Source organism: Mesoplodon bidens (genome assembly GCF_964165515.1).
Source record: "Mesoplodon bidens genome assembly, chromosome: 18".
Classification (NCBI taxonomy): Eukaryota; Metazoa; Chordata; class Mammalia; order Artiodactyla; family Ziphiidae; genus Mesoplodon; species Mesoplodon bidens.
In genome coordinates this window covers 40336653-40347570 of record NC_138175.1, presented here as the reverse complement: position 1 = coordinate 40347570, position 10918 = coordinate 40336653, and positions in this window count along the sequence as shown.

The following is a 10918-nucleotide window of genomic DNA, read 5'->3' as shown; positions in this document are numbered from 1 at the left end:
ATGGCTGTGGTGGATGGTCTTGGGCAAGCTTCAGCTTACCTGGTCCTGACTGCACCTTGCCCCAAGTGTGTTTTTGCTTTTGGCCCCAGGGTTTCCTTAATGCTGTGGCATGGGATGGCGGTAAGACCCCATTCAGCCTGCACCCCACATGTGCAGCCTGGAAGTACAGGAAATTAACATTCCCTGGGAATTGTCAACCAATGGGGGGCAGGCAGAGATTTCTGAGAGGCCTTTTATATGTCCCCACAGGATCCAGTCCTGGTTGCCCACAGCAGTGACCAACTAGCCTTAATAATGCAGCTCCCCCTTCCCTGTCATTTCCTCTGGTTCCACATCCCTGTTCCTGGGATCACCTCTCAAATAAGCTACCTTCCTCCAAGTCACTTTTTTTTTCAGGTTCTGACTTTGGGAAGGACCCAGGTAAAGACAGTGTCTCCAAACTCTGACTTCCCCTGGAAAATAACTGAAGTCCATGAGTGGGATTTCTGTCTGTGTCAGGCTTAAAAGGATAAAAACATAAAGTACTTAAAATACTTAGTGTTTATCATAGAGACCTGGGCTCTGTAACTTGCAGCCAGTCTTGAAATTCCATGTAATCACAGGGTACACAAATTTATCAAATTGAGAACATATAGAAAAATTTCATCATAGCATAAATAGTGAAGACATAGGTCATTTTCAATGTACAGTTCTCACTAAGTGAAATGCTTAGTTTGTTAGATTAAAACCGGCTGTGTTTGAGCTCTCCCAAGTGCCAATGGTTCCTGGATTGCCTGATCTCTAGCACCCCCTTGTGGTATCTTCAATTCATGTCCTGAGCTCAGCACCGAAGTTTGACTTTGGCAAAAGCTATGTCAGTGGAAACTTGTTACAGGAGAACCTACTTTTCATTGCTTTTTCTCTAAGGAGAGATCATCAGGTGTTTGAATCTTTGGAGGATAAATGTGTTCCACTTCTTTGTTTAAAATAAAATGTCAGGCTTCCCTGGTGGCACAGTGGTTAAGGATCCTCCTGCCAATGCAGCAGACACGGGTTTGATCCCTGGTCCGGGAAGATACCACGTGCCGTGGAGCAACTAAGCCCGGGCGCCAAAACTACTGAGCCTGCGCTCTAGAGCCGGCGAGCCACAACTGCTGAAGCCAGTGTACCTAGAGCCCGTGCTCTGCAACAAGAGAAGCCACCGCTCACTGCAACTAGAGAAAGCCCCCTTACCGCAATGAAGACCCAACGCAGCCAAAAAAGAAAAAAAGTCATGTTTTATCCTTTGTTTCTCCGGCAATTAATTGTTGAGTGTCCGTGTGGTCTGTAGAAGACACCATGCCAGATCATGAGGTTTCAACTGAAAATGCACCACCTTCCCAGGATGAACATGAGGAAGGGTGTCAGACCAGTGTCCAAACAGGTGTTTGCAAGGAGACAGATGCCGCTGTCTGCCTCAATCCCTCATCAGAATTCAGCATCCTACCTGGCTCAGGAACAGATACAGGGAGCATATGCTCTCTTTATAGTTCCCCCCACAATCGACTTCAGTGCATCTGTGCACAGTGATGTGAACTATCCTAAATGTCTTATCAAATAAAAAGACACCTTTGCCTTAATCAGGGCTTAGCAGCTTTCAAGGCAGTTGAGTTAAGGCTTTAGCACACTCCAGTGGGGTTGATTCTCATACACTTCGGGTAATTCATATGCATGAGAAGACATCATCATTTTGGGTGCAGTTCTGAAAGGAAGTATTAAGGGCGAGAATTTGATTTTAAGTGATGGGAAGAAAAAAAAAGGTGTGAATTTCGCTCCAGACTCTGCAGAGGATGAAAGAAGATGTTATATTTCTGTTTGGGGAGTTGCAAATCACTCCAGAATGCCCTCTGAACTTCTTCCTCAGTCCTCCTGTCTACAGAATGGCTGGGACGCACTCAGTTGTGCCACCTCTCTGATAAATAGTCTTTGAGAACAGACAGTCTTAGAAAGCCCCTAAAGTCACTGCATGGACAACAAATTATTTTGCAAAGTGACAGTACACCAGAAGATCTCGAAAAAATGTAATCAGCAGTCTTGTGGGTATGTATGTATATCTAAGTATAACCAGAATGAAAAACTGCTATTAAAAAAACCAGAAATGTTGTGTCTTCTAAAGAGAAGAGGGAGTGTAATTCATTATGGGAACAGAGTAAACCTTTATACCCATGGCTTCCCTCCATTTAGAAGAATGCTGGGTTTGAAGCCTAAAATTTTGATGATGCTAAAGGTAAGGCATTAGTTCAGAGCTTTGGACCCCTAACTACTGAGGCCTGGATGAGCATGTTACTGACATTGGCTATGGGAACGGGAGTCCAGGAAGAGTGTGGAAGTGAGTTGAGGCTGGTCCATTGGGAAGAGAGTAGTAAGAGACCCAATAAGCTGAGGAGAGCCTGGCTGGGCCCCAGTAACTTTAAAGAATCCGGATGACTCAGTATTCCCTCTCAGGCCACCTGATGGACCATGCTGTTTCATGTAACTCTCTCTGGAGGCTGCAAGCCCTTTGTCAAAGTCTGCAGCACAGAGCACCTTGCATTAGAGATGCTTTGGGGAAGTTCCTGGGAAGCTCTGGAATTCCCTGTTCATTCAGTCCAGGGAAGCTAAGCAGGAAGAGGGCTGCTGACGCAGGAGCTGGGAAGGGAGGCTAGGAGAGGAGCCAGGAAGAGCCAGGCTCCAGGGACTTCTGTTTAGGAGAAATGGAGTTTGTTTTCACCACACCTATCAGCAGTCTCTAGGATTCAGTGCTGCTGTTCTACTGTCAGTGGATTGAGAGCTTTAGTCACTTTTATTTATTAATGGGTGACTTCCATTAAGACTGAAAGACTTGGGGAACCAACAGGCTGATAACTATTAAATAATTATTACTAACAGTAGTCATTAGTGAATACCAATTACATACTAGTCATTCGTTAGGCACTAAAGACCCAGGAGTAAATAAAACATAGTTCCTCTCCTGTGGATCTCACATTCTGGGAGGGAGAGTGTTGTATACATGAGGGGTGATCCATGAGGGCTGTGATGATATCAAAAGTCCATTTTATCTAGGCTGTTATTCTACTAAAGGTTTGGCTTGCAGCCACCTTAATGCAATGCCTGCGTCATTGGAGATTTCCAATTTGGGGAGGACCAAGGTATACAGACCGCCAACCATGGCATTCAGGGCTTAGTGTCCTTCCTGAATCCCCCAGGTGACAGCACTGCCTATAGCATTATAGCCCTAATTGCCATGTGTTTGTCTCCTTGTGTCTCCTCTCTCTAGAATGTCAGGGAGCCAAGAGGGGGATCTTGTCTCCCTTGACTACTGCTCTATTCCCCAATCTGGAGGTGAGGCTGGCACTGAGAGGACCCTGAGTCCATGTTTATTGCACAGATAAACCGGCTGTGCAATAAACACAATAAACTGGCTGGGCTGACATGGAAGAGCATTAAAGGTGATGGACCATTTAAGTTTGCATTGACTAGAAAGACAAATAAGAAATGTTGGCTTTAGGCATATAGTATTCTCCTCCAGACCCTTAAAAAACCCCTGCCGAACTATATCAGTGCTAATCACTTGTGGTAACCAGTCTCTAAGATGGCCCTCCATGATCCTCCAGTGCTTGTATTTGTACCTTTGTGTAATCCCCTCCCATACTGACAAATGCTGGACTGCTTAACCAATAGGATGTTGAGAAAGTGATGGTGTGTAACTTTCAAAGCTAGATCATAAAGATATTGTGGCTTCTGCTTTGTTTCGTGGATCATTGGCTCTGAAGGAAGCCCCCTGCTTTGTTATGAGGATGCTCAAGCTGCCCTGTGGATAGGCCCAGGTGTCAAGGAACCGAGGCCTTGGAAATGGACCCTCCTGCCCCAATCAAGCCTTCAAATGACTGCACCCTCATGAGAGAACGCAAGCTAGAACTGCCCAGATAAAGCACTCCAGAATTTTGTGAGAGATATTAGATGTTTATTGTTGTCTTAAGCCACTAAGTTTTGAAGCAATTTGTTATGCAGCAATAATAACAAATACAGTGATGTTATGCTGTTCCTTAATCCAACTATTGACAGTTCCTCAGTCTTATGAAAATTTTAGAAAAGGAATTTTAGAAAATATTCTCTTTTTTAAAAGTTGCACCATAGGGGCTTCCCTGGTGGCGCAGTGATTGAGAGTCCGCCTGCCGATGCAGGGGATGAGGGTTCGTGCTCCGGTCCGGGAGGATCCCACATGCTGCAGAGCGGCTGGGCCCGTGAGCCATGGCCACTGAGCCTGCGCGTCCGGAGCCTCTGCTCCGCAATGGGAGAGGCCGCAACAGTGAGAGGCCTGCGTACCGCAAAAAAAAAAAAAAAAAAAAAAAAAAAAGTTGCAACATAAACCCTAGTAAACAGTGAGCTTAGTTTGCAAATACCACTTTAAGAGAAACCCTTTAACCATCCAGCTCTTTCTGTCTACATTGTTGCCTCTGAGCCCCTCCTACATGGAGATTCTGGAGCTTCCACTGCAAGAAAGGGAGGCTTAAGAAAGGAGAGGGCTGATGTTCTAGTTTATTCCCACTGCCACGCGGGACAGCCAGAACAAACGAAGGGCGTCCTGGGAGTTGACTATCCGGCTCAGCAGACAGGAAGCTGGGATCTGGCCAGCGGGAGAGCTTCCCTTTGCCCACTGTGCACCCTGCTCAGGACGAACTATCTCAATAATAAAGGAAAGGAAGCCATTATTTAATATAAATAAAACAAAAACTCGGCCATAGTTCATTTGTTTTATTTAAATGACATGCAAATTACTTGATGAAACTGAGCAAAAATCAGCCCGGTAAAAACAACGAGCATTGTTGGGAGCGCTTCCCATTGGTCTCAAATCCGCACACGATATTCCAACCGAGCTGCACTGCTTCCCCACCGCGCACACCCGCGGGCCGCGCCCTTTGTCTGCTTGCTCTGTTTGTCGCTCAAGCCGAGCCAGCACGGCCCTTCCCCCCGACCCCCCTCCCCCCGACCCCGCTGCCCCGCAAAGACTGGCCCCGGGCCTTTGTTTTCGGGGAGAAGCAAGGCACTGGGTGAGCCGGCGTGCCGCCGACCTGGGCCCGCGCGAGTGCGGGCGCCGATCGTCCCCGAGCGCTGAGCATCCCTGCCGCGGCCCCGCGCCCCGCCGTCTGCCGCATTATTAGAAGCCGCTTTGCTCGCATTGTGTGGGCGGTGTAATCTCTGAGGCTTCAGGAGATACTTTGAGGAGCTTACTGGGGTGGAATCTCTCGGCTGACTCGGATCACTCTCCACTAGCCGCTGGCACCGGCAGGCCTTCACCAAGACGTGGGCCTGTGATCCCAGCCAACGTGGCTGTCTCCCGCCTTGGGCCGCGACAGCAAAGCGTGGTGGCAGCTGAGGAAGGCAATCCTACGGCGGGGATTTCGACCAAGGAGAGGCGAGGGTCTAGGACCTGGCAACTGCCTGAGCCTCGGGCAGGGGAGGGGATCCCTGGTAGAAACGACTACTGGGTGCCCTCTCCGCATGCTTGAAATCCTAACTTACAGAAACTGCCAGAGATAATATATGTTTATCTCCCCAAACCATCGCCCCGAAGTCTGCCTTATCAGGGCCTTATCATTTACCTGAGGTCCACAAGCTGATAAGCATTGATGGGAACACAGGACGAGTCTCTGCTTGCTTAACAGAAATGTGGCCCAGCAAAGGGGCCAAATGTGTGCAAAGCAGTTCCCTTTCCTCACCGGTTTCCATCCTGAAGTCAGGATTTTAGTCCCACAAGGCAGCCGACATTTTGCAGTGGACAGCCACACTGTGGGATGGGAGTGGGGGGAGGAGAGGAGGTAAGACCCCAGAGACCCGTCTCCCAGTGCCTCTGAGCCTCGAAAGGATGCTTTGAATTCCAAAGTCCCTCTCTTCTGGGAGCTCCAAACTACCTGATTGTTTTCTACGTTGGAAGATTCCCTAACAGTCTCCTCTCTGATTTTCTCCACGTTTACTGTGTGTGTGTGTGTGTGTGTGTGTGTGTTTACCCACACCCCAGGCTTCAAAGGCATTCAGCTCCCAATGCTCAGCACCCCCACCCCCAGTACCCTCCAGGGTCTCCTCCCTTCCCTGTTGGAGTGTATGCTGTGGGAAGAACAGAGGCTAGGAAACCAAGAGGTTTGGACCTTTGTTATGATTCTGTTACTAATGCCGTAACCATGGGAAATCCCTTCCTCTCTCTTTCTTGGGGAGCCTAAGAAATCATCTGGAAACCCAGAAGCACAGACGAATTAAGGTCTTTCTAGTTAAAGACCATGGCTGGAGATCCTCTGTTTTCCCCAGGGCCCAGGACTTTCCCTCCATCAATAGTTCTGGACTCTAAGCCGGGGAGTGTGCTCTACCAGGGGCACGTGGAAATGATGGCTAAACTCAGAGGCAGGTCCTGATGGTGCTGGACCTGTGCACAGATATTTTGGGACTTTTCATAGTTCTTAAATCCTACAATGTGGACAGGTCCACTGGGTCTAGAGCTTGACCTGACGTCTGAGATTTCAGAATCACCTTTTCCCCTGAGGTGAGATCTTCCTATGGACCAAAACCATCACGTTGGAGCCAACAAACATGCTTCCAGACCCCAGCTGGGGGTCTGAGGCCAGTGAATTTATCAAGAAAAACTCCAGCCCCCATTCTTCTCCCCCAGTGGGGCTACCATCTGAAATAGGCTATTACCTACTCTGTGCTTGAAGTCTCAACTTCCCTGTTGTCATTCTCACTAATATTATTTATTCCTTCTCAAATATAGTTTATTAACTTTATTTAATACAAGGGCTCTGGGAATTTCTTCTGCAATAATAATAAAAGTTATGCAGTGCTGTGGACTGAATTGTGTGTCCCCAGATTCACGTGTTGAAGTCCTAACCTCCAATGCGACTGTGTTTGGAGATGGGGCCCGCAAGGAGGTAATTAAGGTTAAATGAGGTCATAAGAGTGGGGCCCTGATCTGATAGGATTAGTGTCCTCATAAGAAGAGACAGCAGAGAGCTTGTTCTCTCTCCCTGCCTGTACATAGAAGAGGTCATATGAGCACACGGCAAGATGGCAGCTGCCTGCAAGCCAAGAAAAGAGGCCTCAGAATGAAACCTATCTTTGCCAGCACCTTGCTCTTGGACTTCTAGCCTCCAGACTGTGAGAAATAAATTTCTGTTGTTTGAGCCACTCAGTCTGTGGTATTTGCCACGGCAGCCTGAGCAGGCTAATGTATGCAGATATATATAGAACAATCTAGATGGCATTAAAAAAAATTCTGTGCACCACATGCTAAGAACAAACAAACAAATAAACACCAGGGGTAACTTTTCATCCACAGTATGTACTGGAGCAAAAGAACACATTCTGCCATTGAACAAAATCCCCCCAAAAGTTTAAAAAACCCAAAAGACTCAAAGCACCATTAAAGTAAAAACTACTTGGGAGAAAGAATTTCCATCCTATGAACAATTTGAAATAAAAACTTCAGAATCATAATAGTGATTCTACCATAATTTTCTGTAATAAAACATCTATTATAACAGATATGGCAATACAATAAAAGTCCTATTGTTCCAGAAACTGTATTATAACTGAAACAGGGTAATTATAGAAATACTTGCATGAGAATTGCGTGTTCAACAGAACCATTGAAAATCATTCTTCTCAGACTGAAAATAAGTCTTCCGGGTACAGAAGAACTTTTCAGTGAGATCTGAAATGGAAGACAAGGTGGATTTAAAAAAAAAATCTTTTATAGCAGCATAACCTTCCAAAGCCTCCTCGGGGCCATCTGTAACATGTCTCCAAGGGCCCATCCGGCTCTGAGTTCCACACTTTTTTTGGAATACTAAAATCTAATAGTAGATTTTGAAGTAGGGCATCTCTATATTCTTTCAACAAACAGATTTTAGGGTGAATCTCAGTTCTATCGAGTTCATTTTGTAAATTCTAACTTAGAATTTCTAACTTTTTAGAACAGCTGACCCCTGGAACTTTCTGCAGAAATCTAATCGTATGTTGAAGGCATTGCTGGTACTGCCACTCCCCCTGCTTTGTGGTTTACAAAGCACTTTTCCACTCTCTTCCTCATGTAGTCCTCACAGTAATCCCAGGTTGCTGAGAGTGAGAATTCTTATCCTTATTTTATAGTTGAAGAAATTGAGATTATCCGGATGAAAGCAGGGACAGGGAGATTTGTCTGGAAACAGTATTTGCACTGTAAGCACATTGTTTTTTACTTAGCTTGTCTATTTATTTGATGTGGCTTTGGGGAAACTGACAAAAATGACAGAGGAGTAAGGGGCCAGAGGGCCTGCAAGCATCCCTTGTCACCACTACTGACTTCTAATGTTCCATGCCAAGGAACTTGTTACTTGAAAGGCTGGGGACCTGAAGGAGATTCACACAGTGGTGATGGTGGCTGAGGGACCCAGGGAGTGGGCCAGGAGGAAATAATAATACTAATCATGACAATGAGGACAGCACACACTCGACACCATGGCAAATATGTAGAGTGGTGCTAAGTGATGACTAAAGGGACAGGATAACCAATCGTCTACAAATATGTGAAGGATGTAAACAGCAAGGAAGAAGATGAATTACTTATTTAGAAGAACAATGATGAAGCCCAGGAGGAGCTCATTACTAGTCCTAAAGCCACCTTGTCCCTCAACAACCCTTTTGGAATTAAGGTCTCCCAAGACTAAAGGCAGGCGGCTGGATGGTCCCCTGTATACAACAGCCTCAACACAAGGCATGGCTGAGACTGGTATTTTTAGCATGCTTGCAGGTACCATTTGCATGCTGTGCATGCTTGGATAATAATCGTTGCTGGCATTTGCTGAATAACTGGTGTTATGGATTGAATTGTGTCACCCCCAAACATATGTTCAAGTGCTAACCCCTGGTACTTATGAATATGCCCTTACTTGGAAATAGGGTCTTTGCAGATGTAATCAAGTTAACATGAGGTCAGTAGGGTGGGCCCTTACTCCAATATGACTGGTGTCATATAATAAGAGGGAAATTTGGACACTCAGACACACAGGGAGAACATCATGTGACAGAAAAGGCAGAGATGCAGCTGCAAGCTATGGAACACCAAGGATTGGTGGCCATGACGAGAGGCTAGAACAGTCAAGGAAGGATCCTCCCCTACAGGTTTCGGAGGGAGCATGTCCTGCCAACTCCTTGGACTTCTTTTTTATATTTTTAACACATTAAAAACCATTCACGGGCTCCCCTGGTGGCGCAGTGGTTGAGAGTCCGCCTGCCAATGCAGGGGACGTGGGTTCGTGCCCTGGTCCGGGAAGATCCCACGTGCCGCGGAGCGGCTGGGCCCGTGAGCCATGGCCGCTGAGCCTGTGCGTCCGGAGCCTGTGCTCCGCAACAGGAGAGGCCACAACAGTGAGAGGCCCGCGTACCGCAAAAAAAAAAAAAAAAAAAAAAATTCACTTTTATTAACAAATGTTAAGTTCACATATAGTCTAAGTAAAGCCTTTCAATCCATCGTATGATCCTCAATCAAAATTCAGATTATAAGAATTCAGAAACATTCTTGTTCCTCTGATATAATGATCTGAGAATCGTGACTTTTATGGTTTACGTAACAGAGCTAATTATTTAGTAAACAAAGATGTATATTATTGTTAGACAATGAATCTCCCTTTTGAGCCACCCAGTTTGTGGTACTTTGTTATGGGGCCCCAGCAAACTAATACACCTGGTATGTGCCCAAAAGTGTGCTGAACACTTCACAGGTGAAAGGAATGGAATGCATCCTGGGGGAAGGACTGGGAGGTGAGGAGACCTCCTTTGCCTCCAGGTCTAAGGACTCAGAGGTCCTTTCAGCCCCACATGTCCTGAACCCAGCATGTGGGGCTGAAACCTCTCCTGACCCAAAACCTTGGCTCTGTGAGTGCCTTGGGACAAATGACTGTCTGCGAGGCTAGATCAAGATCCCCAGGAATCCTTAAGCACCAGACAGACTATGGTGCTTCCTTAGAGGTAATTTAAAATAAAAAGAACACGTTTTAGTCTTGAAAATGACACCTGGTTTACTTGTATGCTCTCATTAAGAGATTGCAGGGGTTTATGTGTGTGTCCTGTGCATGGATCATCCAGCCTTGGGTCTGGGCTGGGTTATCCTGAAAGAGCTGTAAGTTGGGAGCTGCCTCACTCATCCTCTGGAAAAGGGGAGGATGAGGGCGCTGGCCTCAGGGGACCCCACCTGAGTTCTGGCTCCATCTGGCTCTTTGAACAAAACCTAGCGCCCTGGGAGATTGTTGGGCCTATCAGGAAGAGGGTGCATTATGAAGGCTGGGGTGGCATTGAATTTCCTGCCACTCTCGGCATATGAGGCTCACATTTGGGAATTTGGAGGTTCATTTTCATAACCTATGATGTAAACAAGAATGATCTAGATTCCTACACAGTACCCCCTTAAATCTTCAGAAGAATCCTATGAGACAGGTACTATTATTACTGTCATTTCCCAAATGAGGAAACTGAGGCACAGAGAAGTTTCCCAAGGTCATCCAGCCAGACCTTAAGACTATAAGCATTATGAAAGCACTAGCTGGTTGCTGGGTCAGTACACAGTCACCACGCCATGATGGAGACCCCACTGTGCACCTCATTCATGGGACCTCCTCCACTTCGCAGGAGGTCCAGCTGCCATTATGAGAATGTGGTACCATGTGTTATGTTTATGGGCTTCGGTGTGTGTATTTTACGACTTTATTCATATCAGAATGAAGTTCCCAAGTTGCTGATGGGTTGTACGTTTGCATGACTTCTTATAGTTAACCTTCTCTAGAGGGTCCCCACCTTGAAGTTTCTTTCCCTTCCAGCATCTTTCCTTCCCCACTGTCCTCTCCTCCCCATCTCTGGGGAAGTGAGCAGGCCCAGTTCCTTAAGGTGCCGCCAGAGG